Genomic DNA, 18,865 nt, shown 5'->3' with positions numbered 1-18,865 from the left:
ATTTCCAAGTAAATTAATAACCAAAATATTTAAATTTAGCTAAAAAGCAGTGTATTTGATTTAATTTGGTAGTTTAAGAAACTTTACTACTGTTTTTAAGCTGGTTAAGTTTATAAAAGAAAATTGAAATGCTCCAGAACTTCACTACTCTGAGCCATACACAATTCTAAAAAAATAATCAAATGAACAGGGAAATATCAAATTGAGAAGCCCCATTTCTCCGTATCAGTGGTCCACATAGTGTGGTTTCTGGACCAGTAGCATCAGCGTGGCACAGGAAATTGTTAGAAATGTGCATCAGTAGGCCCCACTCCAAATCCACTGAATCAGATTCCTGAAGGTTCAGTGATATGGTTTTTAACAAACCTTCCAGGTGATTCTGATGCATGATAAAATGTGGAAGAATTATTCTACACAAAGGCAGAGTTAAACTCATGTCTTCCATTTATATTGTTAATATATGTGGGTACACACACACACACACGTATATACAGTTTTTTTATACAGAAGGAACTATATCATACAAACTGTGTGATTGTTGCTTTAACATTTTTAAACTACACCATTTATCTTGCAGGTCTTTCCATGTCTGTGCTGAAAGGTCTACTTCACATTTCAGAATATTATACAGGCTTTCACTGGAATAGGCCAATGGAATGCCTTAAATGGTTCAATCACGTCCTTGGTGTGATCATTCCCGCTATTTGTGGCTTGTTAGTTTTACCATGAACATTCTTGTTGGTGCATCTTGGAATACAAGTGTGAGTATATCCTTGAATACATTTTTAGCAAAAGAGAATCAGGATAATAAAGAAATGTATATTTTACTTGTCAATGCTTATGACCTAATTGTCTGAAAGTGAGGTTGCACCAATTTACACTTTAAGCAATGGTTTACTAGCATTGCCTGTTTTTCTAAATCTTCACTGACACTGGGTATTATCAAACTTATTTTATCTGTCATCAATTTGATTAAATATGACATCCACAGGTTCGATTTCCAGCCAGGGTACATTCCTGGGTTGCAGGCCATAACCCCCAGCAACCGCACATTGATGTTTCTCTCTCTCTCTCTCTATCTCCCTCCCTTCCCTCTCTAAAAAATAAATAAATAAAATATTAAAAAAATAAATATGACATCCATTATTGTTTGTTTGCACTTCTTTAATATGAGGATGAGGATTGTCATTTTATGTTTTTATTGCTCTTTATGTTTCTTTTTCAGTGACTTCTCTATTGTCTTTTGGCTTAAGCCTATTTTGTCCTTGCTGATTTGTATAAACTTTGTGTACATTAAGAAAACTTGTCTTGGCTTGTCACTTGTTTCTACTATGTTTCTTATTCAGATTTTTTTTAGTTGACCATAAATTTACAGATTTGTTAATGTTTCCTGTTCACTCTCTGTGTTGTCATCTTCCTGAAAGATCTTCCACCAATTTCAAAATCCCAAATAAATTCACCCATAATTTTCTTCTAACCCTCATAGTTTAGTTTTTAATTTCCATAATTTACTTTGGTAAATAAATGAAATTATAATTATTTTTCTTTTTTCATATACTAGTGTCTTGGTCCAACATCACTTAGTGACATTCTCTTTTCCCAATGATTTGTATGTCACCATTACTCTGATCTGGAGAATTTGGAGACATTACCTGATAACCAATTGGTTCTCTATTTTTAAGCTATTTTAATTAGGAGGGCTCTGTTAGCAGTTTTTATACTGAATAGGGCTACTTTTACCTCATTTATTCTTCTTTTTGGGAAATGTCATAACATTTTTCATGCTAAATTTTCTGTCATTTTGTTAGGTACAAAAATAAATTTAGATGAATTGTTAACAGTGAATTTATAGTTAATAAATGGAGCTTTGTTAGTGCACAACATAGCAGTTTCCTATAAAAAATACAATCATCTCTTATTTTATTGAAGTCTTTTTTTTATGTAACATTAGAAATCCAAGTTTTCTTCATATAGTTCCTTCACATTTCTGGTTAACTTCAGTACTAGGTATTTCACTTTTTGTTTGCAATTTTAAATGGTTTCCTCCTCCCATTTTATTTTTTAATGCAAAAAACAATGCTTACACATCTGACTATTAACTACTAAAAAAAAAAAAAAAGACCCAAAACAGATTTGTTGAGAACATGGCTTTTGTTTTTTACTGTTCCAGACTGTGAGATTTTTAAAAGTCTTTTTTATTGATTATGCTATTACAGTTTTCCCAATTTTCTCCCTTTATCCTCCCTCCATTCTGCCCCCCCACCCTCTAGAATTCCTCCCACCTTAGTTCATATCCATGGTTTGTACATACAAGTTCTTTGAGTCCTGTTTCCTATGCCATTTTTTATCTTTCCCCATCTATTTTATGCCTACTAATTATGCTTCTTCTTCCCTGTAACTTTCCCCCCTATTCCTCCCTTCCCCTCCTCACTTAACTCCCTCTGTGTGATGTCCATTTCTGTGATTCTGTTCCTGTTCTAGTTGTTTGCTTAGTTTTTGTTTTCATTGTTTTTCTTTTCTTTTAGGTTCATTTGTTGATAGTTGTGAGTTTGTTGTCATTTTATCGTTCCTATTTTTTATCTTTTTTTTCTTAGATAAGTCCCTTTAACATTTTATATAATAAGGGCTTGGTGATGACGAACTCCTTTAACTTGACCTTATCTGAGAAGCACTTTATATGCCCTTCCATTCTAAATGAAAGATTTGCTGGATAGAGGATAGAGTAATCTTGGATGTAGGTCCTTGCCTTTCATGATTTCAAATACTTCTTTCTAGGTTCTTCTTGCCTGTAAGGTTTCTTTTGAGAAATCAGCTGATAGCCTTATGGGAACTCCTTTGTAGGTAACTGTCTCCTTTTCTCTTGCTGCTTTTAGGATTTTTTTTTTGTCTTTAATCTTGGGTAAATTAATGATGATGTGCCTTGGTGTGTTCCTCTTTGGGTCCAACTTCTTTGGGCCTCTGGGCTTCCTGGTCCTCCTGGAAGTCTATTTCCTTCACCAGATTAGGGAAGTTTTCCTTCATTATTTGTTCAAATAAGTTTTCAATTTCTTGCTGCTGTTCTTCTCCTTCTGGTGCCCCTATAATTCAGATATTGGAATGTTTCAGGTTGTCCCAGAGAATCCTCAGCCTCTCTCCATTTTTTTTGATTCTTGTTTCTTCGTTCTGATCCAGTTGGATGTTTATTTCTTCCTTTTGTTCCAAATCATTGCTTTGAATTCTGGTTTCCTTCTTGTCACTGTTGGTTCTCTGAATATTTTGCTTTATTTCATTTTGGGTACCTTTCATTTGTTCTTTTATTTTTCAATCAAGCTCAGTCAGTTCTGTGAGCATTTTGATTACCAGGGCTTTAAATTCTTTATCATATAGGTTGGCAATCTCCTCATCGCTTAGTTCTCTTTCTGAGGTTTTGCTGTGTTCTTTCATTTGGGTCATATTTCTTTGTCTTGGCTCAGATGATAGGTTGTAAGGGGGCGGGGGGGGGGGGGCTTAGCTACATACCCCAGCAGGGAAACCCTCTTTGCTGAGCTGCCTGTGTGGGAGGGGCCAGAGAGGGAACAATGCAGCTTGCCTGCTTGTCTCTAGCGTATTTTCCAACAGACTCTTGTGTCAAACTGGAAGTATCTCCCACAGGGCAACCCCAACCTTAGCCCACAATCAGCTCTGAGCCTCGGTTTTCCCCTTAAGACAGTCTCTCCCTCACAGTTCCTCCAAGTTCAGCAGTAAGCCCTGCCCCTCAGCATTTATTTATTTATTTATTTTTGAGTCTGCCTGAGCAGTCCACCTTACTGGTCTGGTTGTTCTGGTTGATTTTTTCTTTAATTCCTTGGTTGTTGGAGTTCCATGCAGTTTGATTTTGTGGCAATTTTGTTTATTTATTGATTTTAAATTGGTTATTATCCTCCTTTTGGTTGTGTGAGGAAGCAAAAGGTTTCTATCTATGCCTCCATCTTGGCTGGAACTCCAGAACATGTCTTAAACATATTTTTCTTTTGGGATTGGTATTTGAGAAAATAACCATTTACCTCCTAATGGCACCTGATTTTTTGACACAGATTAATATGGTTTTACTTGATAAACCAGTTTATCAGCCATTTAAAATATTCCAAAATAAGAATGTTAATTATAAAAAATTTCCAAATATGAAATTTTTCTAGAAATATGAAACCATTTCCAGAAATGGTTGGGTTAGTGAAGAGAACATTGAGGTCCCAGTGAAGAATTTAAAAGAATGACAACTGAACATGTCTATTGACATCAAAAGAATAGAAAGATTTTTTAAAAATTAGAAATAAAACAGTGGTAGCATTTATTAGCCAGCCTAGGAACTTTAAATAAAAGCAAAAAAAAAAAAAGCATTAAAAATGGCAAAGGGAAAACATAATACACAATATGAAAAGTAATAATGGGGGCCCTGAGTGGTGTGGCTCAGTTGGTTGGGTGTTGTAATGAAAGGCAAAAGGTCACCAGTTAGATTCCAGGTCAGAGCACACGCCTGGGTTGTGAGTTCATCCCCTATATGGCACTTACGAGAGGTAGCCTATCAATGTTTCTCTCTCACATTAATGTTCTCTCCCTCTTTTTCTCTCTCCCTTCCCCTCTCTCTAAAAATTAATAAATAAAACCTTTCATAGAAAGAAATAATGGGGCAATAACAAATACAAAGTAAATATAATTAATGAGAAAATAATACTTTAGAAAACTGATGTGAAAATTTAAAATAATCTATGTTGTAGGTCTAAACTAACCAAAAACAAAAGATGAGAAAGAAAAGCTGATGATTTTATTCCTAGTTACTTTTATACATTAACTGTTTTATGAATTTTCAGTTGATCCTATTGAATTTACTAGGTATACAATTATATAAGTAGCAATTTGAGTAATTTTTGCCTCATTCTTACCAAAGTTTGCACTCCTAATTTTTATCTCACAGTTCAGCTGCACATGCTATTATTTTTTGAATTAATGTTAATAGTGTGGATAGCTGTCATTACTGTCTTATTCTTCACATAAAATTCTTCAAAAACTTTCAATGTTTGACCTTTAACTTGATGCTGGCTATTTATTTGAGAAATATATCTTCCTAGTAAATGATATAATATTCCTTTAATGTACCACTATTACATTTGCTAACATTTAGTATTTTCCCTAACATTAATAAGATTGTATTAAGTAAGAATATTGTATTTTGTCATCTCTATCAGACTGCTTTTTAAATATTATGTCTTTGTACAAAAAATTTGGAAGCCTGCATTCTTTACGTTGAAAAGTTTGAATAATTTGTAAACTAACTCTTTTTGAAGGTTTAAAATTCCTCTTTGAAAATTATTTGCATATTGGAATTTCTTTTTCCTATTGCCTTTTTATAATTTTCATAATTATTTATCAACTTGAGTTTCATTTCTTCTCTGGGGTCATATTGGTGAACTTTAAGGTTCATAAAAATCTGAAAAAATTTAAATGCATTTTATAGAGATTTTCTAGATAACATTTTTTTATGTGATTTTATATTTTGTGTATTTGTGTTTTCTTTCTTTATTCTCTGTTTCCAAAATAATTAAGTTACTAATCAACTTAAAATTATGTTTCCACTTTCTAATCCATTATTTTAATTTTTATCTTTGCCATCTCTTTTTTTCCCACTCTGCAAATTTTTTAAAAATATTCTATATCCAACTTTTTTCTTACCTTCTAAATAGTCTTTCAGCCAAGGATATTCTGAAGCCTCATTTTGGAAACTCTCTTTACAATCCATATTACATTCTTTTGAATTATCTAAATTGTGACATATTTTTCTCTTTTGGGTTCATGCTGTAATATAAAAGAGGATGAGTGTTATCTCAAATAAAGCTTGCTTGATATGGTGGTTGACCAACTTGGTCATATGATTTAATGTCAAAAATCATGTGCTTCTGATTAATAGATATATTGTTTTTTGTGGGTTTCATACACTGATTCTGAAGGCAGTCCAAAAAATAGTTCAAAACTTGCTTTTACCAAGGCTATTGTGTAGAGGCGGACACTCCTTTGGATGTGTAAGCACTTCTTTTTGTTTTTTAAGAGCTCATTACCATGTAGTCAGATGCTCTTTCACTGTGGCTAGAAATCAGAAAGGCAGATAAACCAGGAATAAAAAGCAAGAACTCAGCAGGGCTGGGAAATCTGTGGTCGTCCTGAGCTGATCTTCTTTCAGTCTAAAATGCAGTCATTTATTTCAAGGGGAAAAGTAGCTGCATTTATTTATAGCTATTAGACAAATATGCAAAGTAAAATTCTGTTTTTCTAAGTAAAGAAAAGCACAAGCCAGTATAAATACTTCAAAAAAGAGTGTGCTTTTGATAAAGTGTAATGAAGAGATGAATTCCAAAAATGACATGGGTAAAGATGAAATTCTTATGTATGCCTTAGCCAATGCTACGGTTCTGAATACCCTCATTACATCCTTACATATTATAATCCTGTCATTTAATTGGAATAGTTAATGTCATTTATGAAGAAAGTAGTCATCCTTTCTTAATAATTACTGCATATCTTTTTAAATGAATCATGTCTCCCTTTAAAATGTGCATTTTTTATTCCATTTTGTTAATGCATCTCTTTTCCTTCATTATATCTGCTAAAATGTCAACCCTGCTATGTTGGGAAAATCAATAATTAAATAGCTTTACAGTAATTACCTCCCAGTAACACATTTTCCCACCTTAACAACACAATCCAAATCCACTAACACATGAACATTACACAAATACACTGGTGAGAAAGTCATCATGTGAGAATATAACTTGGTTTACAAACATTTTGAATTACATTTTAAACACCAAGCTTACGTAGGCAGAAGCACTGGTAAGCCTCCTGAGCCACTCTCATGCATTTCAGCTCTATATTTAAGAAGAGCAATACTTAATATTCTTGTGGTTCTAGGAATTTGAAGTCAGCCTTAAAACATACAAAACCCCCCAAAGCCTGTGAATCTCTGCAATGACAATATAAATGGCATTTCTCATAAAATTTCCAGGTATTTTCTAAGTTTTTCAGTAAACCAGTCATTTTGTGTATCAGCCACCAGAAACTAACCATCTTGATGGCAAACACAGATGACCACCCTGTCAAAGGAGCTGTTCGCACACAAACCAGTGGCCCCGAAAGATGAAAAGATCAGAGAATTACCCTCGTTATTTCTGTGCTCACATAAGACAGAAGTCATCACATTTTAAAAATAAATATGACTTTTTTTTAAAAAGATACATATATTTAAAAAATAAATACATAAAGGTAAAGTAAAAAAAAAGTCCCTGAAATCCCCAAACCCAGACCATTGCTATCCTTTGGTAAACATTACTCCATACAACTTTCAAGGCTTATACACAGGATAAATGTAACTTGAATTCAAGTGATGAAAAAGTTAAATTGTAGTACTCTCCAGTTCCATATAATATTTCCATGGTACAAAATGTGTCTTAAAAATATCTTCATGTTAAAACAAAACTAGGAAAAAGTGTTAAAAAACTTTAAAAGTTGGAGACAATATGTGCTTCTTGAAACTTGGTTTGCAAAATGGCCTGCATGCAAGGAGGGCAAACAGAAGCCTAAAAGGAGGCAGATCACATGAGGTTGGGAGGTGGCATGTTTAAAAATGAGGGAACTTACAAGCTGAATGCATTCACTTGAGCGACCCCAGTCAAAATCAAGTAGAGCCCACCAAATACACAGAATTAAGATAAATCATAAATCTTTGTTGTATTAAGCCACTAAATTTTACTGTAGCTTGGTAAGTAGCAATGGAAATGATAGCTAACATTTTTTATGTAAATGGCCAAACATTGTAATAAATACTTTATATGTGCTTTCTTGTATAATTTTCAGATTCCTTTTATTTTCTTTATTCCTAACATCATTATTTTATGTCAAATCCTCATTTTTGCCCCAATAGAAAAAAAATACTTGAAGCTTTTTAGTTGGAGTTCTAGACTTCTGGCTGCTCTCACCCCACCTTTTCCTCTATATGTCACCAGATAGAGTTATTTAAAATGCAAATTAAACCATGCCCCAACCACAAATGTCAAACTTCTCTTTAATCTATTTCTCTATTCTATCTGCCCAGCATATTTATCAGTTTTGCTCTTTTACGAACTCACTACTTGATTCTCCTCCAACCCCACTCCAGAGGTCTCTTGCCTCTGTGTTGCTTTGCCTGGAAAGACCTTCTCCACTCCTGTTAACTTCACCTGCATAATTTTCACTTACCCTTCAAAGTCTAACTCAGATATAATCTCTTCAAGGAAGCCTTTCTTTTGACTATTGCTGTTTAGGATTGATCAGGTACTCCTACTGGGATTTCATATGACAACGCTGATACAGTTATAAGCACTTTGTCACAGCACTGTGTCTATTGTATTTGTTTATAAGTCCAGCGCCTGCATTAGACTGTAAAAGCAAGGGCTTGCTGACCCCAGCAATTGCTATGTAGCAGTATGGCCTTAGGCATTTTCTTGAGCTCTCTGTGCCTCCACATTTTTTATGTGTAAAGTTGGATCTATCTCATAGAGTTTTACTGTAAGGATTAAATTAGTTGGGTATATATTTTGTTTAGAAGGACTCAAAAATTTAAACTTATGATTTTTACTATTGTTCAGTATGTTTATTGAGTTTAACAACACTGAAAAGACAGATAGGATTTAGAGAAATGTGGTGGGTAAAGGGTGAAGGAGGGATGAGAGAGAAAGGATGAAATACAATCAAGGTATTCAAGTATAAGTAATATTCTCCCTGACTCAGGACAGGGCTTCACCCTATACCCAGGTACTCAGACCAGAAACATAGGAGCTCAGTCCAGAAAAACCCAGGAATCATTCCTGAGATGTCTCACAGCCTTGCATCCATCATCCCTCAATTCATCAGTGTACATCCTCATTTTTTCTCCAAATGCATATTAAATATGTACACTTATCTGTATCACAACATATACCACTCTAGTCTGACATTATTATTTTCCTTGTAAATAACCAGAATAGCTTCCCAGTGGGTTTCTATTCCCACCTCTTGACCTTGGAGCAATTTATTCACCAAAGAGTAGTTAGAAAAATCTCTAAAACTGGCATTTAAGTAGTTTAAACCCTCTGTTTTAAACCATTGTAGTCACAGTATTCTCAAGGTCCTACATGCTAGAGCCTTACCAACCTATTGACACTCTCCCTCTCTTTTTCATTATTACCATCTAGGTGTAGTGTGTTCCTTTCAATTTCTTACTCAGCTTTTTCTAACCACAAAACCTCTGTACAGCCTATTCTTTGTCCATTCTCTTTCCTTTGTACTCCAAATGATTTGACTTTCTCATCTTTCAGGACTCAGTTAAACAATCTGCTCAGAAAAGCAAGCTGTCTTATTCTTTCTTGGAGTAGTATCATTCTCTGCCCTATTAGAATACTTCATAGTATCCTAAATAAGTATTTATTTTTTCTGTTTATTTATTTAATGTGTGTCTTCCTCACTAGAATCTATGGTAGAAGGCAAAAGTGGACTAGTGCATAGAATGTTGGTTAATTACACTGGTATTTAATAGGTTCTGAGTATTATTCTTTGCTTTGATATATTTTTATTCATAGATATATTTTTATTCTTAGATATATTTTATTCAATATTTTTATTAAATATATATGTTTGAATATATAATTTAAAAAGATAATTTTATAATCGAGTAACTTCTCTGAGTTTAATGCTCTAATTGTGTTCCTTTGTGCTGAAATGGATTTTAATTATTTTTAAATTTTTTATTGTATTTTTTCCATTACCACTTAGTCCCCTTATATCCCTCTCCTGCTATAATCACCACACTGTTGACAATGTCCATGAGTCCTTTTTCCTTTCTGCTCAATCATTCCACCCTCTAAAACTGCCCCAAATCTTAGGTGTCATATAGCTCTCTATATATGAGTCTGTCTCTGTTTTGCTTGTTAGTTCAACTTGTTCATTACATTTCACATATGAGTGAAACCATATGGAATTTGTCTTTCTCTGACTGGCTTATTCACTTTGCATGTTATCCAGGTCCATTTATATTGTTGTGAAGAGTAAAATTTTCTTCTTTTTTTGTGGCCCAGTAGTATCCTATTGTGTAAATGTCCTATGGTTGTTTTATCCACTAATATACTGATGGACACTCAAACTGCTTTCATATCTTGGTGATTGTAAATAATGCCTCAATGAACATAGGATGCTTATGTTCTCTCAAATTAGTGTTTTGGGTTCCTTCAGATATGTTCCCAGAGTGGAATCACCAAGTCAAAAGGCAAATCCATTTTTAATATTTTGAGGTATCTCCACACTGCTTTCAACAGTGGCTCTACCAATCTGCTTTCCCACCAACAATGCAGAAGTGTTCCCCTTTCTTCACATCTTCTCCAGCACTTGTTTGCTGATTTCTTGATGATAGCCACTCTGACAAATGTGAGATAATATCTAATTGTGGTTTTAATTTGCATTTCTTTGATGATAAGTGATGTGCAGCATCTTTTCATATGCCTATTAGCCATCTGTATGTCCTCTTTGGAGAAGTATCTATTTACTTCCTTTGTCCATTTTTTTAGTTGGGTTGTTTGTATTTTTGGTGTTTAGTTTGCAAGTTCTTTATAAATTTTGGATATTAATCCCTTATAAGATATATCATTGAATATGTTCTTCCATGCAGTGGACTATTTATTTTGTTGATGTTTTCCTTTGCTGTGTAAAAACTTTTTAGTTTGATGTAGTCCTATTTGTTTATTTTTCCTTTTGCTTTCATTGACTGTGGATACAACTAATAAAATATTACTATGAGCAATGTGCAAGATTATGGTGCTTATGTTTTCTTCTATGATTTTTATGGTTTTAGGTATGACATTTAAGTCTTTGATCCATTTTGAATTTATCCTTGTGTGTAGTGTAAGAAAGTGGTCTAGTTTCATTTTTCTGCATGTATCTGTCCAATTTTCCCAACACCATTTGTTGAATAAACTATCCTTAGCACATTGTATGTGCTTGCTTCTTCTGTTGAATATGAATTGACTCTAAAGGAATGGGTTTATTTCTGGGCTCTCTGTTTCATTCTATTGATCTATGGGTCTATTTTTATGCGAGTACCAGGCTGCTTTGAAACTATCACCTTATAGTATAGTTTGATAATAGGTAGCATGATTCCTTCAACTTTGTTCTTCTTTCTCAGGATTGCTGTTGCTATGTGGGACTTTCTGTGGTTCCATATAAATTTTTGAAATATTTGTTCTCATTCTGTGAAATACATCATTGTAATCTTGATAGGAATTGTGTTGAATCTATAGATTGCTTTGGGGTACTGTGGACATTTTAATGATGTTAATTCTTCATATCCATGAACTCGATTTGTGCTTATATTTATTTGTATCTTCTTCAAGTTCCTTCTTTAGTGTCTTATAATTTTCTAAGTACAAGTCTTTTACATCCTTGATTAGGTTTATTCCTAGGTATTTTATTCTTTTTGAAGCAATTGTGAATGGGTTTGTTTTCTTAATTTCCCTGTTAGTTTATTATTGGCATATAAAAATGCAACTGATTTCTGCATATTAATTTTGTATCCTGCTACTTTGCTGAATTCATTTATCAGTTTTAATAGTTTCTTGATGGAATCTTTGGGGTTCTCTATGTACAGTATCTTCTCATATGCAAATAAAATAGTTTTACTTTTTCCTTTCCAATTTGGATGCCTTTTATTACTTCTTCTTGTCTGATTGCTATGGCTAGAACATCCAGTACTACATATAATAAGAGAGGTGAAAGCAGACATCCCTCTCTTGTTCCTGATCTTAAGAAGAACACTTAGAGTTTTTTCCCATTGAGTATGATGCTGGCAGTGGGTTTGTCATATATGGCTTTTATTATGTTTCAGTATGTTCCTTCTATTTCCACTTTGCTGAAAGTTTATTTTATCACATATGGGTGCTGGGTTTCTACATCTATTGATATGATCATGTGATTTTTATCTTTCATTTTGCTTATGTGTTGAGCCACATTTATTGATTTACAAATGTACCAACCTTGCATTCTTGGAATAAATACCACTTTATCATGGTGTATGATCTTTTTATATATTGCTGTATTTGGTTTGCTAATATTTTGTTGAGGATTTTAGCATCTATGTTCATCAGGGATATAGGCTTATAATTTTGTTTATTTGTAGTGTCTTTATCTGATTTTGGAGTCAGGATAATGCTGGCCTCATAAGACAATCTTGGGAGGCTTCTCTCCTCTTGAATTTATTGAAATAGTTTGAGGAGAGGTGTTGGTTCTTCTGGGAATGTTTGGTAAAATTCACCTGTAGAGCCAACTGGTCTAGAGCTTTGGTTTATTAGGAGTTATTTATTTATTTATTTTTTTACTGCTTCAATTTCACTAGGTACAATGTGCCTATTCAGATTTTCCAATTCTTCCCAATTTAATTTTGGAAAATTACATGTTTTTAGGAATTTTTCCATTTCATTGAGGTTGTTCGGTTTGTTGGTATATGGTTATTCATAATGTTTTCTTACAATCCTTGGTATTTCTTTGGTTTCAGATGTTATTTCTCCTCTCTTATTTCTTTTTTTCCTATACTATTCTTTTTTAATATATTTTATTGATTATGCTATTACAGTTGTCCCATTTTCCCCCTTCACTCCTCTTCACCGTGCACACCCCCTCCCACCCACATTCCAACCCCCTTTAGTTCATGTCCATGTGTCATAAGTTCTTTAGCTTCTACATTTCCCATACTATTCTTGCCCTCCCCTGTCTATTTTTTACCTACCATCTATGCTACTTATTCTCTGTACCTTTTCACCCTCCCTCTCCCTCCCACTCCCCTGTTGATAACCCTCCATGTGATCTCCATTTCTGTGATTCTGTTCCTGTTCTAGTTGTTTGCTTAGTTTGTTTTTGTTTTTGTTTTGGGTGTGGTTGTTAATAATTGTGAGTTTGCTGTCATTTTATTGTACATGTTTTTTATATTCTTTTTCTTACATAAGTCCCTTTAACATTTCATATAATAAGGACTTGGTGATGATGAACTCCTTTAACTTGACCTTATCTGAGAAACACTTTATCTTCCTTTTCATTCTAAATGAAACTTTGCTGGATAGAGTAATCTGGGATATAGGTCCTTGCCTTTCATGACTTGGAATACTTCCTTCCAGCCCCTTCTTGCCTGTAAGGTCTCTTTTGAGAAATCAGCTGACAGTCTGATGGGAACTCCTTTGTCAGTCACTCCTTTTGTCTTGCTGCTTTTAAGATTCTCTCCTTCATTTTAATCTTGGCTAATGTAATTATGATGTGTGTTGGTGTATTCCTCTTTGGGTCCAACTTCTTTGGGACTCTCTGAGCTTCCTGGATGTCCTGGAAGTCTATTTGCTTTGCCAGATTGGGGAAGTTCTCTTTTATTATTTGTTCAAATAACTTTTCCATTTGTTGCTCTTCCTCTTCTCCTTCTGGTACCCCTATAATTGGGATGTTAGAACATTTAAAGATGTCTTGAAAGTTCCTAAGCCTCTTCTCATTTTTTTGAATTCTTGTTTCTTCATTCTTTTCTGATTGGATGTTTCTTTTTTCTTTCCAGTCCACTCCATTGATTTGAGTCCCAGTTTCCTTCCCATCACTATAGGTTCCCTGTACATTTTTCTTTATTTCACTTAGCATAGCCTTCATTTTTTCATCTAATTTGTGACCAAATTCAACCAGTTTTGTGAGCATCCTGGTTATCAATGTTTTGAACTGTACATCTGATAGGTTCAGTACCTCTTTTTGTTGCTTAGTTGTATTTTTTTCTGGAGCTTTGATCTATTCTTTTGTTTAGGCCATTTTTTTTTGTCTTGACGCACCTGTTATGTAGTGAGGGGAAGAGCCTTAGGTATTCACCTGGGTAGGGTAACCCACAGCGCTGCATTGTGATGGTGTATGTGGGGGAGGGGCCTGATAGGGAACAGTGGCGCTTGCTCCACTCTCTGCTGGATTTCAGTCACTTTCCCCACTTCCCACAAGCAAATTGGGCCCTCCTGGTACTGATTCCAAGTGGGTGGGCTTTTGTATGTTCTAGGGCCCTGTTTGCCTCTTCAACAAACTCTCCTATGAGGCTGAGAGTTTCTCCCACTTCCTCAACCCCCAAAGATGTTTTCAATCAGTGGTTTGGGGCTTTATTTCCCTGCACTAGGACCCTGGGTTGCATGGTCTGTCCTGCTACCCAGTTTTGCCTGGTTTATCTGTGTGCAAATGTGGGACCACCTGGCCCACCAGCTGCCTTGGGCACCGTGCCCTGTTTCACAATTCGCTGCCTAGCTGGGTCCACCAGCCGCAGCTTTGCCTTGAGCCTTCTCCACCCTAGCTCCCTGTCTCTGCCTCTCCTACTGGTCTGGATGAATGTGTCTTCTTTCAGTCCTTGGTTGTCAGACTTCCACACAGTTTGATTTTCTGTCAGTTCTGGTTGTTTTTTGTTTTTAAATTGTTGTTGTCCTTCTTTTGATTGTGTGTCTACTTACACCTCTATCTTAGCTGGGAGTCTCCTCTGTCATTTCTGATTGTATTTTGGGGGTCCTCTCTCCTTTTTTCTTGATGAGTCTGGTTAAAGCTTTGTCCATCCTATTTATCTTTCCAAAGAACCAGCTCTTGGATTCATAAATTTTTGAAATTTTTTTAAGACTCTATTTCATTTATTTCTGCTCTGATCTTTATTATTTTCTTCCTTCTACTTACTTTGGGCCTTGTTTGTTGTTCTTTTTCAACTATCTTTAAGTGTATAGTTAGATTGTTTATTTGAGCTTTTTCTTAATTTTTCAGGTGTCCTTTAATGCCATGAATTTCCTTTTTAAGATTGCTTCCCAGTGTCTCATATATTTTGGGTTGTTGTGTCCTTATTTTCATTTGTTTCAAGTTATCTTTTGACTTCTTTCTTGATCTCATAGTTGAGCCATTAATTTTTTAATAACATGTTTTTTTAGCTTCCATGTCTTTACATATTTTTCATTGTTCTTGTGATTGATTTGTAGTTTCATAGCATTGTGGTCAGAAAAGATGCTTCATATGATTTCAATCTTCTTAAAGTTATTAACACTTGTTTTGTGTCATAACGTGTGTATAAGGTTTCCTTAGACCCCGCCGAGGAAATAAATAGCCAATTAGCCATGGAAACAGGCAGATGAGCTTTATTTTGGAAGTTTGGGCTCCCGGGGCATCGTTTTCCCCATCCGGAGAAAGGGCTAAGAAAAGACCACGCAGGAGAAGGGAAAGGCTGGGAGTTTTATATGGCTTGACTTCATGCGGGAGCCAAGGATTGGTTCTTGGCGAACAAAGAAGCAACTTAGCATTGGTGGCTCCTGGTCTGATGTCAGTCACCTCTTCTGGGTCAGAGTTCAGTTGCCATATTACTTGTAGTCCAAACGGAGGCCATATTTGTAGTCCAAAATGCTAATTGTAACTAGATTCCCACTTGTCCTACTCTGCCCATCCTGACAGTGTGGTCTATCCTAGAAAACATTCTATGAGCACTTGAAAAGTATGTATATTCTCTTGCTTTGAGGGGAAATGCTCTGAAGATAGCAATTAAATTCATTTGATCTAATGTGTTGTTAAAGGCTGTTGTCTCCTTGTTGATTTTCTGTCTGGAAGATATATCCAATGATATTGATGGGGTGTTAAATTTTTCTACTATGACAGTATTTCTGTCATTCTCTCCCTTTATGTCCATTAAGATTTGCTTCATGCACTAAGGCTATCCTATGCTGGGTGTGTGAATATTATATTTAGAGTCATATCCTCTTGTTGGATTGTTATGTTCATCATTATGTAGTGTCCTTCTTTGTCTTTTACTGTTGCCTTGGTTTTAAAGACTTTTTTTCCGATATAAGTACTTCTACCCCAGCTTTTTTCCCCATTCTTTTGCATAAAATATCTAGTTCCATCACTTTACTTTTAGTGTATGTGTGTCTTTTGTTGTGAGTTGGGTCTCTTTGTAGCAGCGTATTTAGCTATCCTATGTCTTTTGGTTGGGGCATTTAAGACATTAACATATAAGGTGATTATTGATAGATATGTATTTAGTACCATTTTATTGTTAGACTATTTTCCTGTTTTTTCTTTCTTTCTCATTTTCTTCTTAAAGGAAGTCCTTTAACATTTATTGCAGTACTGGTTTGCTGTTAACAAACTCTTTTAGCTATTTCTTGTCTGGGAAGCTCTTTATTTCTGCTTCAAGTTTAAATGATAGCATTTCTGGGTAAAATAGCCTTTGTTGTAAGTCCTTGCTGTTCATCACCTTGAATATTTTACACCACTTCTTTCTAGACTGAAATTTTTCTGTTGAGAAATCATATGGCAGTCTAGTTGGTGATCCCTTCTGTGTAACTACTTGCTTTTCTCTTGCAAGTAGTTACAAAAGAAGCTTTTAGGATTCTCTCCTTGTCTTTAATGTTGCCATTTTAACTGTGTATCTTAGTGTAGGCCTCTTTAGATTTAACTTGTTTGGGACTCCCTGAGATTCTTGGACTTGGGTATCTTTTTCCTTCACTTGATTAGGGAAATTTTCAGTCATTATTCTTCTAATAGGTTCTTGATCCCTTCCTTGCTCTCTTCTCCTTCTGGTACTCCCACGATATGGATGTTATGCTTCATGTTGTCCAAAATGTTTCTTAAGCTATCCTCATTTTTAAAATACTTTTTAAAAATACTTTTTAAAAAAAATTTTTGCTTCTTTGCTTGGGTGTTATTTTCTACTTTGTCTTTCAAATCACTGATTCAATCCTCTGTTTTCTCTAACTTACTGTTTCTTCCTTCCAGTGTATTATATATTTCAGATGTCATATCCTTTATTTCTTACTGGTCCTTTTTCATGGTTTCTATGTCTTTTTTCATGCTGTTGAGAAACCTTATAATCATTACTGTAAGCTCTTTATCTGATAAATTGCTTACCTCCATTTCATCTAGTTCTTTTTCTGGAGAATTCTCTTATTCTTTCATTTGGGATATTTCTTTGTCTTCACATTTTGGCTGCTTCTTTGTGTTTGTTTCTGTGTATTAGGTAGATTGCAGAGATTCTGGTGTAGACCTTTGTTAGACTATGGTTGTGACTGTGCCTGGACAACTTTTTTGGAACTATCAGTAATGCACACCATGTAGCTCTCTCTGTTGGACTTTGTGTGTAGAAAGAACCAGGCTGAGCACCAAAGCTGGGTTTTATCAGCACCAGGCCCAGGGGAGGATCAGCTAAAGTCTCAGAGATCCCAGACATCTGCCTTAGTTTGTTAAACTAATCACTGATATAGCCTCAATTTGTACTCAGTAACCCAGCTTAAGCTCCATAGGGTGGGACAGAGTAATTCCCGTGGGCAGGGCTATTGCTTTTTTTCAGGCTGATGCCACTTTGGGAGCAGTGTTGTACCTGGCAAAGATGGGTTCTGCAGTATGAAGAATAACTGAACACAAGGATCCTGGCAGTTGTTCCTTCAGTTCTCTCCCCAGAGCCACCAACCCTAGACTCTCCTCATGTGTTTCTAGTTCACTCTACCCTCTCTGCTGAGCCCAGGGTAAGTGGCTGCAAATGAAATTTTGTACATTTACCTTTAAATAGACTCTCTGAATCTCTAGCTGTCTCTCACTGGCAGACAGAAACCCTGCTGCTTTTCACAGCTGGATGTTATCTGGGTTTTTTCCCTGGCTCTAGTGCTGTAAGGTGGGGAGCCCAGCTTTGGGTTTAGACCCCATACTTCTCAGGGGGAGCCCCCAAGATACTGAAACATCCCTCCATAACTTCATCTGCTATCCATCGGATCCCTGCCAGCCCCCTCATACCTCCTCCACACTCCCTGTCAGTCTCATTGTGGTGATGTGGCTTCTTCCATCTTTCCATGGTTATAATGCTTCTTTCCAGCAAGCATTCAGTTGGTTATTCAGGATAATTTCTCTATCAGTTAGCTGTAATTCCAGAATGGTCCTGGAAAAAGGTTAGTGTAGCTTCCATTTACTATTCTGCTATCTTTTTTTTTCCTCAAAGATTTTATTTATTTATTTTTAGAGAGAGAGTAAGGTAGGGAGAAAAAGAGGGAGAGAAACAGCAATAGGTAGGTGCTTCTCACATGCCCCTTACTGGGGACCTGGCTTGCAATCTGGGCATGTGACCTGACTGGGAATGGAACTGGTGATTATTTGGTTCTCAGCCCATGCTCAATCCACTGAGCTACACCAACCAGGATACTACTCTGCCATCTTCAGTCTCCAGTGTCCATGAGTTTTTTCAGCTCTTGATGGCACAGAGGACAGTGATGATTGGAAAACCATGGGCATTGATGACAGATCTGTGTGACTCTTGGGCTGGTTGAGCTTGCCTGTGTCCCTGAAGGCAGAGGGGTCAGAAAGGAAGCATCTCTGTCCAATTGGATCTCAGGCAGATTCTTATTTATCTTTTCCTTTTTTTCTTATAAATAAGGTAAAGCAGGTTTCAATAAGGCTTCAACACAGACTGATAATAGATCTCTCCATGTACAATGTGAAACAGTTGCAATGTTTTGTAGGTTATATTCAATGGCAAAATCTTGGTTGTACTTTGTATAATAGCTAGAGTCATACAGGTCTTTTTTTGTCAGAGAGGTTCTCATGGGAAGAAGTAATAGGAGATGTGACTTCTTTTTGTTTTTCTGAATTTTCTGAATCCTTGAACTCATCAGCAGTAGAGGAAAAGAAAAGTCAAATTCCTTGAGTTGGGTGGACTTTTTATATTTTAATAGCCAATTCAGTATGCCTCTAAGGCCACTGACTGCAGAGGACACATTTTCTTTTGCTACTTGGTATTTGTATATATGGAGACACTATTGTCTGGGTTTCACAACACCACACTGAATTAAGC

General features: G+C 35.5%; 1 protein-coding gene across 1 annotated transcript in view; it reads right to left on the bottom strand.

Annotated features, from left to right (window-relative positions):
- The window catches only part of MACROD2 (mono-ADP ribosylhydrolase 2), a 2,133,612-nt gene that overhangs the window by 254,232 nt on the left and 1,860,515 nt on the right, over positions 1–18,865 (bottom strand). The gene's annotated exons all lie outside the window — the stretch shown is intronic.

The sequence above is a fragment of the Phyllostomus hastatus genome, unplaced genomic scaffold, assembly GCF_019186645.2.
Source record: "Phyllostomus hastatus isolate PE091 unplaced genomic scaffold, TTU_PhHast_1.1 phas_contig_17, whole genome shotgun sequence".
Classification (NCBI taxonomy): Eukaryota; Metazoa; Chordata; class Mammalia; order Chiroptera; family Phyllostomidae; genus Phyllostomus; species Phyllostomus hastatus.
The sequence above is the reverse complement of the archived record's forward strand: the minus strand, read 5'-3'. Positions and strand labels throughout refer to the sequence as shown.